At 40.8% G+C, this 27995-nt stretch overlaps 1 long non-coding RNA gene across 2 annotated transcripts; it reads left to right on the top strand.

The window, feature by feature from the left end:
- Positions 1–83: 83 nt before the first annotated feature.
- Positions 84–27995, top strand: LOC138414307 (uncharacterized). Of its 2 annotated transcripts, XR_011246755.1 has the most exons (4): positions 84–545; positions 6321–6467; positions 25863–26041; positions 26883–27995. It is a non-coding gene; the product is annotated as an uncharacterized lncRNA (long non-coding RNA). The 2 variants fall into 2 exon arrangements; XR_011246756.1 differs by lacking the exons at positions 25863–26041; positions 26883–27995 and adding an exon at positions 7860–8089.

The raw sequence follows: 27995 nt of genomic DNA on the forward strand, positions 1-27995 counted from the left end.
TGGGGGCGGGGCTCGGAATGCCGGGCGACCAATGGGCGGAAGCGGCCTGGTGAGCGGCCAGTGGGCGGAGTTTCCCTGGGGCTCTGCTTGCCGGGCTAGGTAGGGCGCTGCCTCGGGGCTGCGGTGGGTACCACCCTCTGTTGGCGGCGGCGCGGATCTCGGATTCCATCCTGGAGACAATAAAGACGTGGCGGAGGCCCCGAGGTGAGGTAGCTGCCACACTTAGCCCCGCGACTACACTAGGGACCAGCCAACGAATGGCAGGCCTTGTCCTTGCGGGCCGGAATAGGCTCCGCATCGGGAGAGTCACTTAGAATGAGCGCTGCCCGCACTCCGAGGGTCACTTCCTTCGCTGCATGAGCCTACCTGTCGTCCACAGCGGCCCTCGTGGACGAGATACATTTTTCCCAGAAAAGATTTTCAAAAGCATTCTTTCTCTTTTTGTTTTTGCCATTCTGAAAATATAATGCAACTACCGGCGTGAGGCGCTGTACTGTGACATTCTATCTTCCATGCATAGGCAAGGTCTTTGCTGTGCCCGAAATGTAAGTGCCAGTACATCTTATCTGCTTCTTTTAAAGTGATCCTCTTCTTTTGATGCGGTGTTATTACAGTCATATGACAAGTATTTACTACTTAGGCCATCCCTCCCTGCTGTACTTCATTTTAAAGAAAAGTAACTGCTAACGTTAATTGAGCATTTACCTTGTGCCAGTCATGGTGCTAAGCATTTAAAACTGATTGTCGTACTGATCCTGAGAACAACCCTGTGAGGTAGGTACTGTTATTATGCCCCTTTTATAGGTTTCGAGGAAACTGAGTTCATATGATTAAGTAATTTGCTCAAAGGCATACAGCTATTAATGGTGGAACTGGGATTTTAAACTCAGCTGAATGACTTCAAGACCCACCCTCTCACATGTGATCTTATTTTTGACTCTTTTACTTGGTTAGTAGCATTTGTAGAATAGTACCTGGTTTGATGAGCTTACTGTCTTCCTTTATTCTATATTTATATTTCCCATAACCTCCCCCTTCCTTCTCTAACTTCCCACTGCCTCCTTATTCAGTTTGCCTTCTTTATCCACAAAAAAATCATATTTGTGGTGAGCTAGTTTGGAGTAGAGAAGAGGATGCAGGACCAGGAGTAAAAATGAACAGAGAAAGTAGGTGTGAAAGGGAAGAAAGGAGGGAAGATAGAATAAAACTGTGCTTTACTGTTCCGGCTGGAACTAAGTCTTTAGGGGCCGCTGTGTCAAAGTCTCCATTTCTCCTTCAGGCACTTCTACCCCTAAATCTGCCCTTCCTGCCGTACCTCATAATGCCTTTATTGCTTTTGCTAGCTGTTACTGATTTCCAGCTCCAGGTGCTACATTTATTTATGTTCAGTAGATATTTATTGAAAACCTTCTATGTGCCAAACACTAGGCTAGGAGTCAGTTGAAACAGTGGAGGAGAGCTAGCAAAACAGACCCTAACCTTCCAGGAGCTTATATTCTAATAATTGAGAAAAAATTGCAAAGACAAATAATTGAGAAATTACAACTGTACTGAGTGGTTTGAAAGAAATGTTTAGAGCTGAAAGACTATGTCACAGGGGAACCTGAACAAATAATGTTTGATCTGGATCTCCAAGGGTCATTCGGCGTTAACTAGGTTTAAAAAAGAGAGGAGGGCTTCCCTGGTGGCGCAGTGGTTGAGAGTCCACCTGCCGATGCTGGAGACGCGGGTTCGTGCCCCGGTCCGGGAGGATCCCACATGCCGCGGAGCGGCTGGCCCCGTGAGCCATGGCCGCTGAGCCTGTGCGTCCGGAGCCTGTGCTCCGCAGCGGGAGGAGCCACAGCAGTGAGAGGCCTGCGTACCGCAAAAAAAAAAAAAAAAGAGAGACGAGTAAGCACTCCAGGCATAAGGAATGTAATACCAGGCACAGGGGCAGGATAAATACTATACAAAATCCAATGGATTCTCTGTCTTATTTTATTCTAGCTCCCAGAAGCATTCCACACAGTTTGTTTCATCCACACAGTTAAATGTTTCAGCCTTGAAACTTCACTTGGCCTCTGGATCAGCAAAAGGTCATTTTCTCCTTGTTTACTCTTAACCTTACCAGCTGCCCAGCTTAGTCTTCTTTTCTGTCTCTTCTGCCTAAACTCTAAATTATGGGAATCCTCAGAGCTTGGTTTTGAGCTTCCCCTCTCTCCCACCTTTTTCTCTCCTCTGCAGTATTCCTCTTGGCAAACTCATCAACTCCCATGGATTTAAATATCTTTATACTGATAACTCCTAAATTCCTTATCCTCCCCAGACCTCTCCTCTGAACTTCAACCAAAAGCAGATATCTCATTATCCACTTATCATCTCCACTTGGATGTATTACAGACATCTCTAACTTAACGTATTCAGTATGGGACCTTGATTTTTCATTCCAAAACTTAAAGCCTCTCCTCCCAAATCTCTGTCTCAGTAAACGACACCACCATGTATCTGCCCAGTTACTCATGAGAAAGAATCATTTTTGAGTCCTCCTTTTCCCTCACCACTCTCATCCAGCTCATAAATGTATCTGTTGTACTTTTGTGTTATAAGTGAAATAAATACTCCTTTCCCTTTTCATTGCTCCGACCACTGCAGCCTCCCATCTGTCTACCTGCTTCAGGTCCTGTTCTCCATTCTTTATAGGGCAACGAAACCAATCTTAAAATGGAAATGATCATGTCAGTCCCTAGCTTAAAGCCCTTCAATGCATTTTTAGAATAAAATAATATTTATATGGTTCAGTGAAGAAAAAGTGCAAAAGAATATACAAAGTATGCTAACTTTTGTGTAAGCAAGAAGGAGAAATGAGAGTCTACATACTTACATGTATGTATACCACACACCCATTTTTGGCCTATTTTTGAAGATAGAAATACAAAAACTATAAAACAGAAAATTAGTTGAAAATGGTTATCTATAGGAGATGGGAATATTTTGCAAGGATTAGTGATAGGAGTGTGGCTCTCTGAATAAATTTCTTTTTTAAAAAAAGAGGACTTCCCTGGTGGCGTGGTGGTTAAGAATCCACCTGCCAATGCAGGGGACATGGGTTCGATCCCTGGTCCGGGAAGATCCCACATGCCGCAAAGCAGCTAAGCTCATGCACCACAACTACTGAGCCTGCTTTCTAGAGCCCACAAGCCACAACTACTGAGCCCATGTGCCACAACTACTGAAGCCCGTGTGCCTAGACCCTGTGCTCCAAAACAAGAGAAGCCACTGCAGTGAGAAGCCCGAGCACTGCAACGAAGAGTAGCACCTGCTCACCGCAACTAGAGAAAGCCCACGTGCAGCAACGAAGACCCAATGCAGTCAAAAATAAATAAAATAAATTTTAAAAAAAGAGTTTTGCCTTTTCAAAAAATTAAATCTAAAACAATGGAAATAAAAGCAAGCCCTAAAATTTAACACAAAGAAAGAGATGAACTTACCTGTATATCAAATTGTCAGCATAGCCACACAGAGAAAAAGAACTTCTTCAATTAACTTGAGTGTAGTACTCTATATACTGGAGTTAGGAGTTGTGGGATCCAATGTAAGAGCAAAAGAAATGTAAAGACATCAATAACTTGGTTTAGTAGGTTTGATGTTTAAAGTGGTATTGGTTTAGTAATCTTGAATCTATTATACATGTGTTATAGGAAAAAGCAAAGGAGTAAATATATTCATGTTGTTTGGTACCAGGGTTCTCACTGTGGGAGAAGGGAAATAACAAATATGGTATGATAGAAAGTAAGGAAGAACCCCAGGATGATGGATTTGAGTTGGTAGTAGAATGACATTATTATTATTATTATTTTATCTTAATTGGGTCCACTGAGAGGGCCTGAAGGTCTGGAAGCCCTGGCACCCCAGTAACAATGAGCACCCCTAGGACCAAGCCACACAAATGGTTTCTAAATACCACTTATCACTAAAAGGAACCAGTACTCCTTGGAGAAAAGGCTGATTCCAGGACTGGAGCAGGGAAATTATAAAGTGAGCCTAAAACATTCTTGTCAGAAAGCAAAGAAGTCCTTAGAGATTAATAGGGTCATTCCAAAAGGACACTGGATCTGGCCTAAAGGGGCTTCCACTAACCATGCTTGGAACAATTTGAACCTCAAAAAGAATAAGAATAATGATGGTAATAGATTAAAACAGGTTTAATTTTTTTTTTTTTTTTTTTTTTTTTTTGCGGTACGTGGGCATCTCACTGTTGTGGCCTCTCCCGTTGCGGAGCACGGGCTCCAGACGCGCAGGCTCAGCGGCCATGGCTCACGGGCCCAGCCGCTCCGTGGCATGTGGGATCTTCCTGGACCGGGGCACGAACCCGTGTCCCCTGCATCGGCAGGCGGACTCTCAACCACTGTGCCACCAGGGAAGCCCAGGTTTAATTTTTTAAGTCCTCTTCGTTAGCGGGGTGGATGGGGGAGAAAAGGACTAACAATGAAAATCTCTTCTTTACACAAGAATGCCAGTTAATGAATGCAAAAAGAATAATAAAATATTCCCCATATTGCAACTCCCATTGTAAAAATTGACATAGATAAAGCTTATCAAAGAATACTAAAACAATGGATAAAGGATGCTAAACCATTGGCTAAAAGGTTGTTGGGGAGCAGGATATTAACACTATCTCAAAGAATCACCCTAGAGATTAACTCTTAATTAGGGGAAAAGGTAACTTTACAATGTAGAGATTTATTTATGAGACATACCTTAATCAAGTGAGGAAACAACATCACCAGTAATGGGACTGTCTATCACCTGGTACTATTTGTGCCAGCAATGTTTAACCTGAATCTAATCACGAGGAAACAATCAGAAGGTAGAGCATCTTACAAGACAACAGACCCAGGCTCTTCAAAAATGTCAGTGTTCGGGAAAGAGAAAATCAAAAGGTGGTGGATTGCTTTAGTCAGGAGAGAGGTGTTGCTAAATGAAATTCATGAATCTTGATTGGTTCATAGATCTTTTAAAAAGTAACTGCAGGGCTTCCCTGGTGGCGCAGTGGTTGAGAGTCCGCCAGCCGATGCAGGGGACGTGGCTTTGTGCCCCGGTCCGGGAAGATCCCACATGCTGCGTGCGGAGCAGCTGGGCCCGTGAGCCATGGCCGCTGAGCCTGCGCATCCGGAGCCTGTGCTCCGCAGCGGGAGGGGCCGCAACAATGAGAGGCCCGTGTACCGCAAAAAAAAAAAAAAAAAAAAAAAAAAGTAACTGCAAAAACCAATTTGTGGACAATTGTGGAAATACAAATATGGACTACAACGTAGATGATACTGAATCAGTATTAAATTTTGGACGTGTGATAATTTGTGACTATGTAGAAGCATGTCTTTGTTTTGGGAATATGTTTGCTTCAGTATTTAGCAGCAAAGTGTCACAGTGTCTGCAACTACTTACCTTCAGAAGATTTGGGGAAAAAATAAAACAAAAACAAAATAGAAAGATGTTAGGGAGAACAAAAGAACAGAGAAAATAGAACCAAAAAAGCAAATGTGGCAAAAAGTTAATAATTTGTGGATCTAAATAAAGGGTGTAACGATGTACATTGTGCCACTCTTTCAACTTTTCAAAACAGCTTGGAGCTTTTCTAAAATAAAAAGAAGAGGGAAAAAACTTCCTAATTCTTTACAATGGCCTACCAGGCCCTACAGGACCAGGCGCCAGCCAATCTCACTCCCCACTTTCTTACCTTTGTGCAGTGAGTTGATCTACTCTGGGTACTGCAAACACCCCAGGCTGTTTCCAGCATATGTGAACTTTGCATGGGTTCTGTCCACCTGAATTCTCTCCTCCCCATTCATCGTGTGGCTCACTTCTCTTCCTCCTTTACATCTCATCTATATAATGTTACCTGCTTAGAGAAGATTTTCTGTCCATCTTATCTCAAATGACCCTCTTTTTATTTGCGGGCTCAATTCCATTTTCCTGCTTTTTACAACCAGCAATTATTATATTTTTTATAATAATTATTATATGTCTGGTTTTTGTTGCCATTGTTGTTCTCCCACCTCCTAAAGGTAAGTTCTATGAGTACAAAAACTGTTTCTCTCTGTCACCGATGTATCCTCAATGACTCCATAAATGCATGGTGATCAAATAAATATTTGCTGAACAGTGAATGAAGGCTGACGTGCCTGGGGTGGGTAGATACCACGGAGAGGGCCAAGGCTAGATCCCACAAGACTGAGTCAGCTCAGTTACTGATTTGGGTCCTTATTCTAAGAACAATGAGAAATCAATGGACTGTTGTAAGCGTGCGCACCATACAATACAATTTGCCTCTGTGTTTTGAAAAGGTTAATCTGGAGCAGAGAATAGAGGCAGCCAAGGAGAATGCCGTTGAACCAGCTAGGAGGCTATTGCAGGCATCCCAGCAAGAGGTGACAATAATGTGGACTTGGGAGATGCCTGAGCAAATGCAGAAGACTGGACGGATTTCAGAGGTACTTTTTTCCTACGTTTTCCATTTCAGCACCAGCCACTGGGTTTTCCCTTAGAAACATAGAGCCAGCTTGACTGGGAGATGCTTAAGATTTAGTCCCCATTCCAAATAATTCCCTTGAAGTCAACATTAGCATAAGATGAAAAAATTGTTAAGTTACGTCAAGCCGATGGTCACAGCGTCTACTGGTAGTAATAGCTAACTTTTTATGTGCCAGATGCTATTCTAAGCACTTTACACTCATTCAATCCTACATACCCTATATTTTGTTATTAGTATCCTGCATTTAACTGAGGAGAAAACTGAGACATGGCACTATTGAGGAATAGTAAAGGTATCTGCTACGTGGAGGTGTTAGGTTTAGTTCAGGTAATGTTTGTAAAGTACTTATAAAAGTGGCTGGCACATGTTAACTAATAATTTGTTGTATAAACAGTAAACAACGGAATTGGAATTGGAATCTGGGTAGTTTGGCTGTAGAGTCTGTGCAATTAACCACTGCATTCTACCGCCTCTTAAAGTTTGGACTGAACACCCTTGGAATTCTATTAAAAAGACTGAGTGCCTAGCTCCTGCTGCAAAGCCACCTTCAAACGCAGGACAAACATAGTTTTACAATCCCCAAACTTGATATGTATTGATTACAAAGATTTGAATAACAGGTTCAATGAACATTTGTCGAGCACCCATTATGCAGCAGGTATCTCTACCCTTAAGACGTCTTCAGTTTAGAGCAAGCCTTTCTCAGTCTGAGATTTCAAGAGTTAATCCCTAAGGCACCCACTGTATGTAATGCATTAATTTCACTCCTGTGTCTCTAGAACGGTATTACTTCTGTACCATCCTGAGAAAATCGGAAAAATAGTGACACAAATAATTCTTTTATGTCCTGTGGTTTATATGGGGAACGCCATGCACAGTTTCAAAACAGTATGACAGATGTCATGTTATGGTAGAAGTGTACAAGGAGTAATAGCTGCAGAATGAGTATGATTTAAGAGTGACACCTCTGAAGTTAGGCAGATCTGAGTTTGAATATAAGCTCAGCCACTTACAGGAAGTGACCTCAGGAAAGACATTTAACTTCTTAAAGTCCCATAAAGGTGTGAGGATTAAAATAGCATTTGTGAGTTATTTAGTAAAGTCCTGACGCATCGTGTGTTTCATTATGGTGGTTATTGTCATCATCTGCTTATTAAGTCACTGGAATGCAAGCTCATGAATGTCTGTCTAGGACCACTATAGCCCTGACACCTAGAACAGTGCCTTGCCTATAACAGCCATTGGATAAATATTTTTTGTATTTAATTAATAAATGGCATCCAGCAAGGAAGATCTCATAAAGTGGCATGTAGGCTAAAATGAATGAATGGGATTTGCCAGTGAATTGCAGAGGGAAGCCCTTCCCGGCGATGAAAACGTATGAGGCAATGAGAAAAAAGACAAGAGCACACAAAAGTTTACAAAAACTGTAAGTACATAGTTCTGTAAAACTGTGAGTATAGCGAAAGTGGATAATGTCAGGAGATGAAAAAAGTAGGTGGGACCTAGAGCATGAAGAGCCCTATATAACTGCTAAAAAGAGTTGAACTACTAAAGTTTATAGGGCATAGGAGGCTGTGCCCAGCAGAGACATGGAGGGAAAAGTGGAGGAAGAGAAGCAGCAGAAAGAATTAGGTCTATAATATCTCAGTCTCATGATCTGGGAGTCAAGATATGAAGGACAAGACATAGAAGTTTATTATTTATAGGTGCAAAGGTAACCAGTAGAGGCAGAAAAATAACCATAATTCTCTTGGCTAAATGCTTCTCTGTCATTGTAGGAAGTAAATAGATAATATCTATAATTGATACATGAAGAGATAACATTAGGAGCATGCTATATTCAAAGATATGTCAAAAGAACCAAAAGTAAATTATAAGGGTGATTGCTTCTGGGAAGCAGGGCTGGAGTTGTGGGCAGGGGAAGCTTTTCGTTATAAACTTTTTTTAAATTTGTAGTAAACATTTTCTAATGTAATGTGTCAGAGCAAAGACACATTTCTTTATTAAGCACTTACTCTGTGTCAGCTGTAAGACCCCATCATCTTAGTGAAGGAGGGTCCACACTCCTGAGTCTGCATCTTTTGCCATCTTTCTAAAACATGCTAAACTACTATGTGCCTGAGAGCTTCTGCACTTTCTGTTCCCTCTGTCTGTTCCTTCCAAATGTCTCTGCATGACTAAGTCCACCTCATTATTCAATGTTACCCTCCCCAAAGAGGCTGTCTTTGCCCACCCTCTCTGCAGTTGCTCCCTTCACCCTCCAACCAGCCACTTTCAATCCAGTTGGCCTCTTTTACTTTCTTCATGACACTTACAATAACTGAAATTACCTTATTTATCTGTTTACACTATGTCTTCCCCCACCACAGTGCAAGCTTATGAGACAGAGACCTCATCCTTCTTGTTTACTATGTCCCTAGTACCTAGGACAGTGCATGGCACATAGTAGGTGCTCAATAAATATCATTAGGTATTCAATAAAATTTTATTAATTGGATGTATAGATGAATTAGTACTATGCATTTTCCTATATGCCATCTCATTTAGTCTTAAGACCCTAATACTTCTCCAATATAAATATATACATGTAAATATATATACACACACACATACACCAGAGGTGGGTTTCCCAGTCCAGACTCTTCCAAGTGCCAAAACTGTGGCTTCTCTTTCTTCTTCATTTTCAATGTCCTCTGGTGGTGAAGGATCTCACACTATTTTGAAAAGATGTTTTGTGTCCTGTTAACAAGGGTAAAATTAACAGACAGCAGTTCACGTGGGCGGCTACCAAAGTCGTAGGACACAGGTGGACATCCTTCACCTGGATGAGCTAAGAGGCCGAGCGCAAGTGCTGTGATGACCTGACAGTGATGACAGTAGCACCTGTGGCTCTTCTACACAAAGAGGCATGCTCACTTGAATGGTGGGGATGGGCTGCAGTCACTGGCCTCCCTTCCACATAGCTCTCCAGGGTTGGTCAGCAACCATCTCACATGGGCTCCCTCCCCACTCTGCCCTTTTGTGGAAGTCAGTCAATTGAATATTAAATGTCTCTTTCTCTTTGAATCCATGATCTAACAATCTCAGTTGTCCACAAGTCAACATGGATACATGTAACTACACGGAAGTGTGGGGCAAGAAAGAAAAACACAGCATTAATATTTCAGGACCTTTTCTCACTGCAAATATGAAAAACCACAACATTCTGTTACCAAAATGGAAATATTTAAAACCAAAATAGTACTATTTATACATCATATCTTGCATTGTTTTATAAATAGCACAAGGCGGTGCTAGTGGACCTCACATACACATTTTTTAACAACAATTATAGCCTTTCTGGTCAACTTTTGTATTCTAAAGACTTCTGTTTCTGATGAGCTATTTCAAGATTCTAGCTTCCTCAGAAGGAGGAAGCAGGATCGTGCCAATGTCATCTTTTTATTTTAGAAAATATTATCTTTATTATATGCTTTTCAGATTTCAATTACTAGAGAGAATAATGATGTCATGAATAGTTTGATTATTTTTTGGTTGAGGGAAGCCAATGAATTACTGTAATTAATTGATACATAATGAGACCAATTTTAGTAAATCCCTCAAAACATACAATCTTTGCTCTTTGCCAACAGAGCCTTAGTGATATTGGGAGGGAAGAAGGGAAATGAGAAAGGGGAAAAAGAGGAAATGCATATTTGGATACTTTTTTTTTTCAGTCATCTAAAAGAATATTTCTGAGTCTTTAGTCACAGAGTTATAGAATATTAGAGACGTAAAGGGGCCTGCAAATTTATACAGTAAAGGGACCTGCAAATTTATACATTTATACAGTATTTTTTACAAACTTATCACATGTTTTAAATATAGTTGTGTCAAAACTTAAAGCTTTCCTTCATTGAATGCATGGAAAGTGGTCCTATCCTGTGGTCAACCAGACCACAAATGACAAAGCCATATGACCTAATTGACAAAGCCAGTCCTCATTTGCAAGCTACTCACTAAAATCCGACTTATTTTCTGTCAAAAAAAAGTCTTATTTTATTTTTCAGTTCAGATGTGTTAATATTTCATTTAAGCAATAGTATCAAAAACACTGAGAAGTTATAGAATCCATGTTGTACAATATATTTCTAAAAGCAATCAAGATTAAAATGATACAACTCTCATATAATTAATTTTACATTAGTTCATTGAAACAAAGTAATACATTTTTCATTACTTAATCTGCAGTAATACAATGTAGTACCCAGCTAAGAGTAGAAGTTATGCATGAATCAGGACCTATGAGAGCAGGTATGATATTCTTTAGGAAATGTACAATACATGATTCAAAATCTGAAATGCTTAATAAAAGTATACACTGTTTATATTAATCAGGGTAATTAAAGCTAGCTGCTGTAAAAAAAACTCCACACTGTTTTTTTTTCTTAATTTTTTTTTTAATAAATTTATTTATTTTATTTTTGCTGCTGCTCGCAGGCTTTCTCTAGTTGTGGCGAGCGGGGGCTACCCTTCACTGCGGTGCGCGGGCTTCTCATTGCGGTGGCTTCTCTTGTTGCAGAGCATGGGCTCTAGGCACACGGGCTTCAGTAGTTGTGGCATGCGGGCTCAGTGGTTGTGGTCGCGTGCTCTAGAGCGCAGGCTCAGTAGTTGTGGAGCACGGGCTTAGTTGCTCTGTGGCATGTGGGATCTTCCTGGACCAGGGCTCGAACCCGTGTCCCCTGTACTGGCAGGCAGATTCTTAACCACTGCACCACCAGGGAAGCCCCACACTGTTTTATTTATCATTCATTTCATAGCCCCAGTGAAAGTAGGGTGACTCCGGGGCAGCTGTCTTCAAAATAGCGGCTTGGTTCCTTTCATCTGGTAATCTGCAATATTGAACTCCATGGGCCCAGAAGAAGGGAGAGAGAGAGCTTGAATAATGGTGCTGGGGGAGTTTATAACGAGGCCTGGAAAGTGGTGTCCATTACTTCTGCTCATGTTCCTGTGATAGGAACCCAGGCATGTGGCCTCAATCTAACTGCAGGGGAGAAAGGGAAATGTGGTTTTCCTGCACACTCAGGAAGAAGAAGCCCAGCTGATGAGCACATAGCCCATCCCTGTCACATAGCTAATAACTAATTGGTCCAGCAGCTAGCAAATTCACATGTTGTTATTAGGAGATAGTAAAAAGTAAATAATTCAGAAGATGAAATAAAATGGGAATGTACTATAATCAGAATAAATATCTCATGATCTAGATTTGATAAAATAGGGTTTAGCTCCCTTATTGGATGATATACAACTAATCTGAGAAAAATCTTGTAAAAATCTTACCTGTGGGTGTTAATCAGTATCTTTAAAAATATAGTATTCCTAGAAAAATCCAGTTACACTGAAAAATAATCGGCATCGCTACCACCACCGTTCATAGGCTATCTGAAGGTGCTTTCCTTTCTAGCTAAGGACAAGGGCCAGGATGAGTATTTTTGAAATATCTGAAAAGAATTGCTTTCCTTTAAAAAGTTTTTTCAGCTGTGTTTGCTTTGCTTTCATAGAATTTTCAAGGGCATTGCATTCTTTGATTGCAGTCCAAAAAGGGCAGAAGTACAGTCACCCCCACTACCCATTCTGATTTAATTCAGAATATCCCAACATCAGCCCAAATACCCTGGTTCTAAAGCAACATTTTGCTCTTATCAGAAATATGTATAAGGAAGACAGGCATTGGGCAGTTTTTTTATGTGCTTTGATTAATTATTCAAGGAGGCTTCCCCAGTCATTTGAATTGTCCCTTTCTTAGGTAACCAGGAGATTTTTACATCTTGGGACAATGCACCATAAGAAGATTCCAGATAAGTGAGCGTATGCCTTTCTTTTCTAAAGTAGGAGAATGGACCATAGTAAAGGGAGAGGTGGGAACATAGAATGTATGCTCAAGACAGAGGAAAGAGTATGTTTAAGCTGGGGGAAAAATAAATAGGGCTTTATTGTCAAGTAGACAGGTCAATTCCAGGCTCTGTCACTTAGAAGTTTGTGACACTGGACAAGGTCAACGGACCTTTCTGAGTCTGATGCTTCTTTCTTTTTTTTTTTGTTATTGGAGTATAGTTGCTTTACAGTGTTGTGTTAGTTACTGCTGTACAGCGAAGTGAATCAGCTCTATGTATACATAAACCCCTTCCCTCTTGGACCTCCCTCCCACTCCTCCCCCCATCCCACCCGTCTAGGTCATCAAATGCCAGCTTCTCTTGGGTACAGAAGGTACCAGTAAATGGTAGTTCTTATTACAATCTTACAGGAGAGACCCATGTAGAAAAATAACATGACCATGGCCTAGATCATAACAAATATGATCTCCTCTCCTGAGGGAGAGAATCCTCATTGACTTTTATACATTTCTCACATTTATTTACTAGATTTTAAACACTTCTGGGTTTACAGGAACTGTGCTTTACTTATTTTTGTAAACTCCTCAGTCCTAAGGACTGCTCTTGCACCTAATGGAAAAAGACAAAAGACTTGGGACTGAATCAACCATCTTCAGTTCATATTAGATGTTCAATGAAGATCTGAACAAATATGATGAGAGGATGAGAAGAATGAGGGAGAAAAGCTGGCTCTCCAAAAAGAACTCGTAAAATCACACATGATATAGGGCCCAAACCACAAACACTTAAAAGGCATTCAAAATTCTAATGAATTATTTCTAAGTTGAAGGAAATATTTCAGTAGAATGTCTAAAATACGTTTTTAATTCTGAACTTGATTAACAATAATTCTGAGTCACAGTTGGGATGTACAATTTGTGGAGATGTTAAAAAAAAAAACCATTCAAATGAGTGGATATTTAGGGAATATTTGTAGGAGTGTTTGGGACAGATCCGAAATGGGTTGTTTTATTTCATTTGTTCTGATTACTCATTGTGGGGCAATAAGTAACTAGGCAGATTAAGTACCAAACAGATCATTTGGGACAAAAAGAAACATCTATATTCAATGATTATAAATTTAGCCTATCCAGCCTCCTCTTGCCACATCTTCATACTATCCAGCATGGGGCTCAACTACTGGCTGTGTCAGTCAACCAAGAGTATCAGGTTCCTTTGCTAAAAAATATTCCAACTCAAATCATCTTGGCACACAATACCAAAAAAATTTCTTTGTCCAATAAAGTGACCAAATTTTAGGAGACTGACTAGAAACAGAAAAGCAAGTTACTAATGGAGCTTTTCTGAAATGTTACCATCAAGTGTCTAGTCGTGATCTGGGGTTTGTTTGTTTGTTTGTTTTTCTATTCATTCTAAGCAGCGCCCATGGGGCCTTTCATTGGAGGTGTCATATCTTTCATTGACAATGAGCTGTTTTATTCTGTTGTTTTTTGAATATTTCCTCTTCTCCGTTCCCTCCATTCTTTCCTTCTGGGACTCCTCTTTGTTTTTCTTCAAATGTTTGGTGATTCTCGGTTATCCTTCTGTTTGCATTTTCAGTTGTCTCTTAGCCTTTCCTGTATGTCTGAGTGCTTATCTGTTCAATGTTTCTGCTTCCTGTGGTTATAGGGGAGAGGCAGGACATGCTACCAGACTGAGTGGATCAGTAGCTCGTCTTCTGGGCACGGGAACTCCCACTTTCTTTTGGGGTACACACACCTCTTGGTTACTATCCTGCTTATAATGCCCAGGGGGTCCCATTGGAATTGCCTTTGCTGTTTGCTGCATAGCACAGGTGGAAGGAGAAGAAGAACTGCCTGATTGTTCCTACTGCTGTAATGCTACCAAAATCACACTGAATGTTCGTTTGGGACTGCCTCCCGTCCCTGTATTCGCTTTCCCCAAGCTTGGAGCAGTACTGAAGCCTGACTCACAACTTACAGGTGCCCTCTTCTTTAGTGTTGGGCGGTGGATCCCTCCTTCAGTGTTATCCCAGTTCTACTTTCTGTCTTTCAGCAATTTCTGCAGAATTTTTGATCCATTTAGAGCAATTCATCTTGTAAGTCAACATGACCTCCAAATATCTATATCTATATCTATATATATCTATATATCTATATCTATATCTATATCTATATATATATCTCTTTTAGGTTAGTTTTAGGGTTTAGATCAGGGGAGGAAGGCTGGTTGAACATGTGTTTGTTAATATTGCCATATTGATCCAATATCTCTGTAGAAGTTTTCCAACATTTTTAAGAGACATACTACTTTTCAAACAAGATCTCATGTAGAGGATCAACATATTAAACGGGTAAAAGCAAAACTGATCTAGTTGAAGTAGAGGAAGCAGCCCTGCATGTGAACTCATTGGTCTCCCTTTGGCTCTTCACTGCAGTTCCTGAGACCCTCAGGAACTTAGGGTTGGAATGGAATCCAACCCTAAGATTCTGTGGAATCTAAGATTCTAAGAGTCTATGGAATCTTAGAGCTCTGCAGAACAGATGAAAAACCATTGACAAGATTTATAGTCCAGGAATGCCTGGCCCATTATAGGTTCTTAATAAATACTCGCTATCATTATGGATAAAGAAGGTGTGCTGTGCGGATGGAATGGAATACTACTCAGCCATAAAAAAGAATGAAATTTTGCCATTTGCAACCACGTGGATGAGCCTAGAGGGTATTAGGTTAGTGAAATAAGTCAGACAGAGAAAGACAAATACTGTATGATATCACTTATATGTGGAATCTGAAAAATGAAACAAACTAGTGAATATAACAAAAAAGAAACAGACTCACATATATAAGGAAAAAACTAGTGGTTACCAGTGAGGAGAGGGAAGGGGAGAGGGACAAGACAGGGGTAGAGGAGTAAGAGATACAAACTACTGTGTATAAAATAAATAAGCTACAAGGATATATTGTACAGCACAGGAACTATAGCCAATATTTTATAATAACTATAAATGGAGTATAATCTTTAAAAACTATGAATCACTGTACTGTATACCTGAAACGTATAGTATTGTAAATCAACTTATACCTCAGTAAAAAAAAGTCCCCAATTAATAGACAAAAAAAAAAAAGTAACTATCACTATTATTACTGTTAAACCCTCTACCTTCCCTAGCCCAAGGCCTTCCGTAGGTCCCCATACCAACTTCTGCCATTCATTCTGGCAGTCCCATCTTGGAGAGAAGGAAAAAAATTTTTTTAGAGAATCAACAGCAGTTGAGCACCTACTAAATATACCCAGGCACTCTCCCAGGCCCTCACATGTTAACCTGGCTTGATCCTTACAGTGATGCTATGAGGCAAGTGTTTGATCTCCAGGATGTGATGAAGAAATAGGAGCTCAGACAGACATAGCAGGAATATACACAAACTCAAATGAGTAAGAAATGTCCAGTTATTTTATTTTCTTAAATTTAATTAAAACTAACTCCTAGCATGACTCCACTAGAATGGCAGGAAATGACATCTCAGCCATTCAGGGACCTGACTCGGGATTCTGGTTCTTGCCCAGTGTGCTAACGCATGGAGAGGGCCTGTCCTGTCCCCTCTCTTCCAACTGCGTGTATATCTGCTGGATCCCCATTTTCTGTACTAGAAAAGTTTCCTCTGGAGTGAGCCACTCCATGGCTTCTGTGTGACTTGCGATGTCGAGGATCTTCGAGGGGTTGGGGCAGGTCAAGGTACATCCCACCTCACAGCCATCCTCTCTGAGCACTAGCTTCCTCCTCCGGCCACTGCACCGAGGCTACTCAGATCTTAGGAATCCTCCCACCCACAGACCCCCATTTTGACAGGTGTGTTTGTCTTTTCCTTCTTGCTGCCCTCGAAGAGTCTCCCTTTCTCCTTCTAAGAATCCGTAGGGGACTTCCCTGGTGGCACAGTGGTTAATAAGACTCTGCATTCCCAATGCCGGGGCCCAGGTTCAATCCCTGGTCAGGGAACTCGATCCCACATGCATGCCACAACTAAGAGTTGGCATGCCACAATTAAGGAGTCCTCGAGCCACAACTAAGGAGCCCACTTGCCAAAACTAAGACCCAACACAACCAAATAAATAAATAAATATTTTTTTAAAAAAGAAAGAATGTGTAGAAGACTCTAGCAGAGTTTGAACTTTAACAAAACAAAAAGTGCTCCATGGAAATATCTGCTTTCCTTGTGCAAAAAAAACCCCAAGGCAAGAAATACCATGAGTCTTTTGCTGAGAAAGGGAGTGGTGAGCACAGGATATAGAGAATATGAAAAATTGATTCTCAGTAAGTTTTCCTGCCTCAAAAATTAAGTCACTGATTGACCCAAAGGCCCGCAGTAGTAAGAGGCAGACCAACACCACCTGACTAGGACACACATGGGTAGACCAAGCTCCAGTCGCTGCAGGGCAGGTGCTCCTGGGCAGGGGAGAGCAGCAGCTGCAGATTCTAGCTCAGAGTGGCCCTGTAACCACATTGATGGAGATCACGAGTGGATGAGATCCAGGGACTAGTGTCTTAGCAGAGTCTGTAGTCCGAGCCGAGAGCTGACTCACCTGCAGGGACATTCCATCATCTTACACTAGACAAACAGTGTGTCCCAAGGACAGAATCTAAATTATTCTAATCTTAGAATTTCTGCATCTTTAGGCTTATGTAAAGCTTTGCTTGCCAGAAACAGAATGACAACACTATTAAAAAGCATTTAAATGGAACAAACCCAGGCACTTTCTCAGATTTTAGTACATGCGTCAAGTAAGGGAGAGTTAAAAGGAAGTGACTTGGGCTTCCTTGGTGGCGCAGTGGTTGAGAGTCTGCCTGCTGATGCAGGGGACACGGCTTCGTGCCCTGGTCTGGGAAGATCCCACATGCCGCGGAGCGGCTGGGCCCGTGAGCCATGGCCGCTGAGCCTGCGCGTCCGGAGCCTATGCTCCACAACGGGAGAGGCCACAACAGTGAGAGGCCCGCGTACAGCAAAAAAAAGAAAAAAAAAAGGAAATGACTTTTTTACACATAAATGTGCTTACAGATTTTCAAATTATATCCCTTTGAACAATAATTTCGTATTTTTAGATGAAAGACTTTTAATCCTTTTTCAAACAACCAAGAATTTAATTTTGTTCTAAATTAATTTACTTGCAATGTTAATAGGAATAGTTTGTCATTACTCAGATATAAAATGTTAAATGGCCAAGGAGTTAAATCACAGAGAAAACTGAACAACTTAATTTTGGATCTATCTTTATTTTTATGTATACAGTGGTATTTTTATATTGACCTCAACTGTCAAAAACACATTAAAAATAAAAAAGCAGGGATGTGGGAGGTGGTATAATTCCTCTGACAGCCAAAATAGTGGTTATAATGTTTATGTTTTCATAAGTGAGACCCTTGGACCCACAATTTTTGTGTTTACCCCAGTTCACTTTTCCTTTACTAAACATTCTAGATGTGTTGTAAATTATGGAACAAACAAACAAACAAAAACAAGAAAATTGAAAGTTCAAAGAAAAACTCTCCTGAAGATACACCAGCCAAAGGCTACCACTGTTAACATTTACATCGGTTTCTTTTGGGGTGTCTTCCTATATATGTGTTTCAGATTCCCACTATTGTTACTGTAACTTCTTTCTTTTATAGTCATGGTCGGCATTGCATTCTCTTTTTTCTTTTTTACTTATTATTGTAAAATAAGTATTTCCCCCATTTAAAAAGTAGACTCTTCATAAGCCTTTTTCATGGCTAATAGTCTATCATTTGGCTGCATTACAATTCACTTAACTAGAGGGATTGTCTTCCAGAAAATCCATTCCTCTGGATTCCATACCTTGCTTCTCAAATGTGGCTTAAGTGCCAGGGGTTTCTGGATGCCACAGGATAAATACCTTCTTAAAGTAACCAATTTCTGACAAAATTGGAAGAGGAGATTCATTCTAGATAAACCCAGTCCAGAATTATGGAATAGAACAAGAAATGTATATGATTTTTAAGATAAAGCAGGAAAAGGATTTTTTAAATTAAATGAAATGTGGTAGAAGAGAAAATATTAACATTTGTGAAATGTCATTGCATCCTGCAATGTGATGGTCTTTTGTGATGCATACAATATTTGTCTTTTTGCAACTGGCTTATTTCACTTAGCATAAGGTCCTCAAGGTTCATCCATGTTGTAGCTTGTGATAGGATTTCCTTCCTTTTTATGGGTGGATAATAATATTCCTATAAACCAAATTTTGTTTATCTCTTCATCCATTGATGTACATTTGTGTTGCTTCTACCTCTTGGTTATTGTGAATAGTGCTGTCATGAACACAGGTGTGAAAATATCTCTTTGAGATCCTGCATTCAACTTCTTTGGATATATACCCAAATATATATCCCAGTGAGATTGCTGGATCATATGATGGCTCTATTTTTAATATTTTGAGGACCCTCCCTGTTATTTTCCATAGTGGTATAACCCATTTAAAAAGGAAGAAGACACACAAAGAAACATCCTATTTGTAGGTCATGTTGGACCAACATTCTTGATTCACAAGGGGCAGGAATTCACTTCCCCATGTCAATTGTCCCCATTCCTTTCCCTGACAAAGCCCTGATTTTTGTTCAGGTATCCATTCTTTCTTCAGAAGGCCTATTACTCAAAGAAATTTAACCTCATCCCCAGCTCTGGGAGTCTATCTTGCTTACTCTAAACCGCTCATGGGAATCCCACAACCTTGCCATTGCATGCTTTAGGAGCTCAGACTTCAATCATTCACAGCACAGCTCTTTCTTGGGGAGTGTTACTGGCAGAGGAGTGGATATGTGACCTAAGTTGGCCCAGTCAGACTGAAGGGAAACGTTTCTGTGGTACAATGGGTAAAAGGTCTTTTTCTCCTACAGAACATGAACAAAGAAATGTGTGTCCCTACTTGTTCCTGTAAGCCATTTATTAACAGTGACGACCCTGGTCTGGAGACAAAACTAATACACAAAGGAATACTGAACCAAGAGAATATCAAAGAAATGGAGTGCAGCCCTTATGACATTGGGCCTGGAGCCTTTTTGAGCTCTGGATTGCCTGTTAATAAATTTCTTCACAGTGTAAGCTAGTCTGAACTGGGCTTTCTGTTACTTGCAGCCCAAAGCATCCTACCTGATATAACTCTTCTCTGCTATTCAGGAACCTTTGGGGAAAAGTTTGAGAATCACCTATCCATCTTACAACTCTGAGGTCTAACTGCTCCTGCTGCATTTCCTCTTTACACGTTAGCTGGTCAGTGTAGTCTTCCCACCACCAACCTGGGGATGTCGCACCCCAGGACATTTTAAAATCTAAGAGAAAGTTCTATTTTGTAGCTGAAGGAGAGATGAGGAAAGGGGATATCCCTCCTTCAGGAGATGGCCTATGACTAGAGCTAATCTAGAAGAGAGGTTGTACCCTGCTGATGACTTTGAAGGGAATGGAGTGCAGGGCTACTGCTAACCCATACTATGAATTAGAAAAAAAGTGCCCTTCCCAAGACACTTTACTTCCATATGATGGTAAACTGTCACAATATATTGATTGTGTTAGCACAAAATATTTTTCTCTCATTTGCCAGAAAATTGTCATAATGAATATACAAATGTATGCTATCTAGGGTGTAAATAGTTCTCTCTTATATCTGGCACCTTTGAGCATGGTACCATCTGGACATAGAGCAGGGCATCCTCTTAGAGACAGAACACAGAATGCCGAGCAGATGAGAAAGCTGGTGGAGATGTACTTGCAGTCCACTGACTTGTAGTTCAGACATAATTTTGATAAGTAAACACCTTTACCAGGTGAACTGGGATAGATAAGGGTTTTGTTTTTTTAAATTTGTCATTTTAAAATAATTTCAGACTTATAAAAAGATGCAAGAAAAAGTCACCAGGAAACAAAAATCAGTTATCATATATCCTTCACCTAGTTTCCAAATGTACACAATTATGTAATGATAGTACAATTATGAAAAACAGAAAATTTACTTGGATACCATACTATTAACTGATATATAGATCTATTCAAATTTCCCTAGTTGTCACACTAATGATTTTTTATGGTCCTTGATCCAATCCAGGATCATATATTCCATCTAGTTGTCATATTTTCTGTCTTCTTCAGGCTAAGACAGTTCCTCAGCTTTTCTTTGTCTTTCATGACATTGATACTTTGGGGGAATATTAGCCAGTTACTTTGTAGAATATCCTTCAAGCTGGGTGTGTCTGAGGTCCTCATGATTAAATTTAGCTTATGCATTTTTGGAAAGAATACTACAGAAGTGATGCTGTGTCCTTCTCAGGGTGTCATTTGAGGAGTCATGTGATGTTGGTGTATCTCATTACTAGTGACGTTGACTTTGATTACTTGGCTACGGTGTTGTGAGCCTGATTTCACCACTGTAAAGTTACTGTTACTCTCTTTTTTTTTAAATTTTATTTTTGGTTGTGTCAGGTCTTCCTTGCTGTGCGCGGGTTTTCTCTAGTTGCGGCGAGCGGGGGCTACTCTTCATTGCAGTGCGTGGGCTTCTCGTTGCGGTGGCTTCTCTTGTGGAGCAAGGGCTCTAGGCATGCAGGCGTCAGTAGTTGTGGCACGTGGGTTCAGTAGTTGTGACACATGGGCTTAGTTGCTCCGGGGCATGTGGGATCTTCCCAGACCAGGGCTCGAAGCCGTGTCCCCTGCATTGGCAGGTGGATTCTCAATGACTGTGCCACCAGGGAAGCCCCTGTTATTCTCTTTATAATTAATAAGTATCTCGTGTGGAGATGCTTTTTAAATATGCATATATCCTGTTTCTCATCAAACTTTGTCCCACTAATTTGATGAGTCTTAACCTACAGCAATTATTACTGTGGTATTGGCCAAATGTGAGGCCAAGATTTGGGCTTTAGAATAAAATTGGAAAGAGTCTCCAGAAGTAGGTGAGGAATATCTCGCAATCTGACAGGTGATAAAGAGCAGTTTGGAATCAGACAGATTCACATTCAAATATTGGCTCCACTGTGCATTAGCTGTGTGGTTTTAAGCAGTCTACCTTATAGAGTTTTTATGCTGGTTATAATGAATAGAAATAACTTTGCACAGTCTCTGGCACACCATAAATGCTCAGTAAATTTTTAGCTATTATCATAATGATTTTGGTTATCGTAAGAATCTTCAATAAAAAGAAAACCCAAAGGTACTTTCTTGGCATAGTTCCTTACGTAAAAAGTGCCCTTTCTTTTTTCTTTCTTTCTTTCTTTTTTTTTTTTTTTTTTAATTTTTAGCCTTTTATTAAATCTCAGTGGGGAGAAAATACTTCTGGTGTACCAGTTAAATGAGCAAGAAAGCACACTGAATATACACACACGCGCGTGCCATATGCCCAGCACTTTGGATGTAATGACAAAGGAGAGAGACTAGCTGAGACTAAAAGTATTATAAACATAATATCCAGGATTATTGAGCACTTTAGCAGATACTGCTGGGTTTTTTTAAGCCAGGAGCCAATCTCCCATTCATAGTACAACTCTGCTGTATGAGTAAGTGGAAATGTTATGGGCTAAAAAAAATTTATTTCCCAAGTTCCCTTGCGGTCAGAGGTGGCGAATATGGCCAGTAAACAAAAGTCTGCTAGAGGTGACTTCAAGGAAAACTGCTGAATTTTGATAAAAGAGACACAGCTGACATGTGCCTTTTAACCTTCATTCTCCCCCCTTCTTCCTGCCTGGAATTCAGAAGCAATGCTTGTAGATGCAACAGCCAGCTTGCAACCTAGGGACAGAAAGCCACATCCTAAAGATGGCAGGGCAGGAAGATTAAAGGAGCCTGGTTCCTTCTGCACCCGGTCTTCTCTTTTTATAAATGAGGAAACTGAAGCTCAGAGATGTTAAGCAAATGATCCACGGTCAGTGGATCATAAGCAGTGCAGCTGAGATTCAAATCTACGTCTGTATGACTCCAGAGGCGTCTATTTTCTACTACAATACAAAGCTTCCTGAACATATCCAGAACTCTTTCTTCCCCCATTCACACAGTATGATGAACAAAGCAAAGTGTGATGGGCAAAACAAAACGTCCAATGTCTGACGGCAGAGCCACAAATATTACTTATTCATTCTCTTCGTTGACTACCAGCAATCCCAGTCTGATAAGCAAACATGACTGCTGACACTTCATCTTCTACTCATGCCAGTAAGTAAGGCATCAAACCGTGATAAGCAACTCCTGATGAGTGTCACCAACAAGCGGTTGCCACCCACAGAGCACATCCAAAACATCATGGCCTAAGTCAGAGGTCACAAAGAAATGGTAGATGTGTTTTGATTCGTTGGCTTGGACGCTTAATTAATTGCTTGAGCTAAGAAATATCCCATAATAATTGAGATTTCTTGCTGCTCTTACAAAACCGTGGCCTGAATTCCTGGGTGTTACCATTTGACTGGAGCTGCCCCTACTCCAGTACACCATTCCGTTCCATACTGCTTCTCTGATGCTAAGCCAGAGTATCTGTTTCCAGTTATCATCAGGTTTGTTCTCTTCTTCATGTCGACTGAAAAAAAGATGCACAACATGAGAATCGTGAGTTAAGTTTTATTGGGGGCAAAATGAAGACTGTAGCCTGGGAGACAGCCTCTCAGATAGCTCTGAGGAACTGCTCCAAAGAGGTCAGTATATGTATGTGATTTTGGTGAAGAGGGATACATGCAACCAGGCACATATTTTGGCAGAAGGTTACTGCTGGTCACGAGAAGGTTGCTGCTGGTCACGAGGAGCGGATGTCTCCGGTAATGATTTTAGTGCTTTTCTAGATGTGAGGAGATGCAAGAAATCGGGCTCATAAAATATCCTGAAAATATCTAATTATGGGAAGACCTGTTCTGCCAGTTTTTCCCGAAGCACAGAGTACCTCATTTCTGATCTCCACCCTGAACTCCTTTCAGGGTAAGCAGGTCAACGACTGCAGTGGCTGGTGACCTAATCCTTGCAGAGGCAGATGGCAAGTGACAAGTTTTAGTTGGCATTATAATAAAAAATTTTCTCTCTGTTAAATATTTGATCTTTATCTAAAACAAAAATTGATAGATAGAGCTGTTCCTTATACCTGGCCCACTTAAGGCATTTCAGTTACTTACCAGGAGGCACAGAGTTGAAAGAACACTCAGACATGTGCTTTCTAAATCTGTTTTCATATTAACACCCCTTCCAGCTCATTCACGGTAACCCCATTCCATGTGTGTTACTTTAGCAGGCCTTACCAGCAACTGTCAAAGTAAGTATTATCTTTCTCATCAGGATAGGATAGGTTAGATGGTTTTTCAGAGGTCTTGTTGTGTAATTACTGTGTTGGTTAGCATTTTGACTGCGGTTTTGTTGATTGGCACAGTTGTTTTCTCTGAGTATCCTTTTGGGAAAACAGGAATGGGTGAATAGGTGGACCAGTGGACCTTTGTTTCATCTAAATTGGTGACCTCACATCATTGCTTCTTCACTACACTTTTCGTTAGCATTATAAAATGAGCTAATTATTATTGAACACTCTGTGTCAGGCACAGTGCTAAGGGATTCACATGCATTGATTTGTTTATTCATCATAACAGCACTCTGATGTCTGTCAAAGGGTAAATTTTTTTGAAGTTGAATCATGACTCACATTCAAATATAAAATAAACGTATGTTTCTGGTTTTATTTAACATATCAATTAATGATATAATAGCTAAGATGTTACAGCCAGTCCAAATGAGAATCCAAAGAGCAAATACATTAAGCCATCAGGAATGCTTAAATGAACTTACTTTATTGGTGTAAAACTGATCTTTATCCATGGGACAGTAATCAGTTGCATACCAGTAGACACAATTTGCATTTCTATGAATAAGAACATTTGCATTAGGGCTTCCCTGGTGGCGCAGTGGTTGAGAGTCTGCCTGCCGATGCAGGGGACACGGGTTCGTGCCCTGGTCCGGGAAGATCCCACATACCGCGGAGCGGCTGGGCCCGTGAGCCATGGCCGCTGAGCCTGCGCGTCCAGAGCCTGTGCTCTGCAACGGGAGAGGCCACAGCAGTGAGAGGCCCGCGTACCGAAAAAAAAAAAAAAAATTGCATTACTCTGTTTTCTACAAATTATAAAGTTGTGAAATAACTCAAAGACAGTGAAATGCAGAGATAATCTGGATGAATAAACTAGATAGGACACCCACTAATCTTTTTTTATACTCATTTCAGAGTATTTCACAATTTTTCCTGAGAAGTACTCCTGTTGTTATTCCTCTTTTCCAAATAAGGAAACTGTAGCCAAAAGAGGTTAAGTAAATTTTCCAAGGTCTCATAACTAGTAAGTAGTGGAGTCATGTTTGAACACAAGTCCTTCTGAATCTGGCAAAAGTAATGCAGTTCATTAAATCATTTTTCCTCTTGGATTTATGATGCTTGAAAAGTTCAGTTCAAAGCAAGCAAGAATCAGAAAATGGAAGCCCACTGTTTCTTGCTTTCTTCTCTATAGATATTATAGACTGGTAGCCTGAATTCAGCAGAAGGAAATTTTTTTATACACAATGTTTAACTTTAAAAATTTTTTAAAGTGAGTTATGACCATGACCATTATCAGTTACCTATTGCTGAGCAACAAAATATAAAAAAAAAAATAGTGGCTTAAAACACAATAATCTCAGTGTCTATTATCTCAGTGTCTTAGCTGGGTGGTTCTGTCTCATGGTCTCCTGTGAAGTTGCAGATGTAATGTTGGCTGGGGCTGTATCATCTGAAGGCTTGACTAGGGATGGATGATTCACTTTCAAGGTGGCTTACTCACATGATTGGCATGATGGTGCTGACTGTTGATGGGAGACCTCAGTTATACCCCATGTAGGCCTCTTCACAGACTGCTTGACTGTCCTCATTTCACAGTGGCTGACCTCCCCTAGTGTGAGTAATCCCAGAGAAAGCAAGACAGTCTTTCATATGTTTTATGACCTAACCTTGGAAGCAGGTCACATATCATCAATCCCGTCATATTTTATTGGTCACTCAGACCAGCCCTGACACAGTGATATACGTTGTGTAAGTGACTACACAAGGACATACAGTCACTTGTGACTACACAAGTGACTACACGAGATCATTGGAGATCATCTCAGGGACTGTCTTATCACACGAACATTTAAACATCACAAGACTTCACATAGGAATCTGGATTTCTGGCTGCTCTAGAAAGATCAGATCTGGCAACCCTGCATTCCCGCGTGACAGTAATTAGTTGGAGTTGAATGGCTACCACCCACTTAGAAAGAATATGCACTTCCTGAATTCATCCTGGTTCCCATTCAACTCACTTATGTAACCTACTCAGCTCCTGTGCAATATCATTGGCTTTTGACAAATGAAATGTGTGCAGAGTGATGCACCTCTCATAGACCTAACTCCTAAAACATCCATGTGATCGTCCACGCTCTCTGTCCTCTTCCAGCTGCTGGCTGGATATCCATACTCAGAGCACCTTTGCGAGTCATGCACTGAAGATGGTAGAGCCTCTGTGAGCCTCATCTCTGACTGCACGGTGCAGAGTTCCCTCTCTCCACACTCGCCCTCACCCCTACTCTGGACTGTGGAGTGAGAAATGAATTTGATTGCGTTTGCTGTCTTAAGGTACTGAGATTGAGATTTGGAAGTTCTTTTTATGCAACTAGCAATAATACTATAACAAAAGCCACGAATGGGACCTCGAAGTGGGGTACTCCTAAAAAAAAAACCCAAAACCTAAAATAAGTGGCACTGGCTTAGCGTGCCAGTTGTGGGAAGAAAGGAAACTGATCCCAGAGGCAGAAAAGGTGGCAATCCATGCTGTGCATGGCAAAACACTTGGCAAAAATTCTCTCTTGAGAGGAAGGCCATATGCTTACAGACTGCTGGCTCCAAGAGAAGCAGTTGGAAGGAATCAAACTGTTAGTGCATTTTGGCCACAAGTGACTGGCAAGTTTTGGTAGTTTGCAGCAAGAAATGAAAGAAAATAGGAAAATTACATAAATTGGGGGTCTTGAAGTAGACTACTTCTAGACCCCAAATAGTAGAAAATAAGAGTGAGAAAACTGTGAGCAACACAGGACTGCTCAGTCACCACGACCTCTTGGCACAAGCCACGTCACACGTGGCTTTCCCTTTCAACCTGATAGCATCAAGGTGGCTGCCAGTAAAAAGAGGGAGGCATGAGGATAAGGGAACAAAGACAGAAAGGATATTGAGAACTATGTCTAGGAAAGTGTTTGGGCTGTAGTTTGTGGCAGAGGAACTGTCTAGAAGGAAATCAATGGGAAGCCTATTAGGTTTCTGAGGAAATAGTATTTCCAAAGAAAACAGAAGTCTGGGACAAAGCCTAGTTAAGGCAGGAAACAACAACCAGCTTCGGACTCCCAGTTTTCCATGAGAAGGAAGCAGACTCCAAAATCTGCATAGTCCCGGAAATAATTTACCCTCTTATCACCCACTTCAGATATTGCCACAGAGGATAATGAACAACGAAGAGAATTCCTGAAGAGTGGAACCAGGGGTCACAGAAAAATATGGACAAAACAATGCCTCTCGTAGAGGAGAAACAGAGTCCAGTCAAAGACATTTCCCAGTGCTTCCTGGTCAGGGAGATGTCACAGTGCCTGACCTACCGCTTTGAACCACTGTCGGCTTTCTGTCTTTCATTTCTTCGCTTTCCGTATGGGACACCGAAGTTCCTTGTCTCTGCTTACCAGTGTATATTTGGGGAGGAGAAAGGAGCAGGGGGCAGATGACTCCTCTTTTTACTTTACAAATTTCTCAAACAAAAAGAACCACATGTGAACCAGATAGAGCTGACTGAGCATCACCCAGGGCTTTGAGCTGGATTCAGCAGTGACTTCGGATAATGTTCTAGCGGGTTGGGTGGAGAGGAGTTTATTCTGTAAGTGGGAGGAAGGATGAAATGGAAAGTTATTGACCAAAAGGGAAAATAGTGGCGGAGACTGACCATGTGTTTTCCAAGGTCATTTCTTTTTCTTCCCAGGCATTAATTTAAACTATATTTCTCAGGCTCTCCTGCAATTGGGGTGGGTGGGTGGAGGGGCACGTGACTGAGTTCTGGCCAATGAGATGTGGACAAAGTTGATGTATGCTGTTTCCAGTCTTGGTTCCTAAAACACCTCCACATTCCTCTCTGTTGTCACTCCTCTGCTAGCTGATGTCAACATCTAGGGCAACACGAGTTTCCTAATTAACTGCACAGAGCAGACACCCCCAGCTGACAACATTGAACTCTTTGTGAACAACAAATACACTTTTATCGTATTAAGTCGCTGAGATTTTGGATTTATTTATTACAGAACCTAGTATTAAGTATGCTGACTAATAAAATTTCCACTGTACTAATTTAACATGCTAAATGTTATTATGACCAATGGGCAGCTTAAGGTTTCCTCGGAGATTCCAGAACTTTTAAATACATTATTTCAGCTGTTGGATGACTGCAGACTAGCTGATATGACAAATAAATTTTAATCTTCTGGGGGTTGCATTGATGACACAAATATACCCATCCATAATGGAATAATGAATGTCATATCTAAACATGCCTGAA

This window comes from Delphinus delphis, chromosome 16 (assembly GCF_949987515.2).
Source record: "Delphinus delphis chromosome 16, mDelDel1.2, whole genome shotgun sequence".
In the NCBI taxonomy this organism is placed as follows: Eukaryota; Metazoa; Chordata; class Mammalia; order Artiodactyla; family Delphinidae; genus Delphinus; species Delphinus delphis.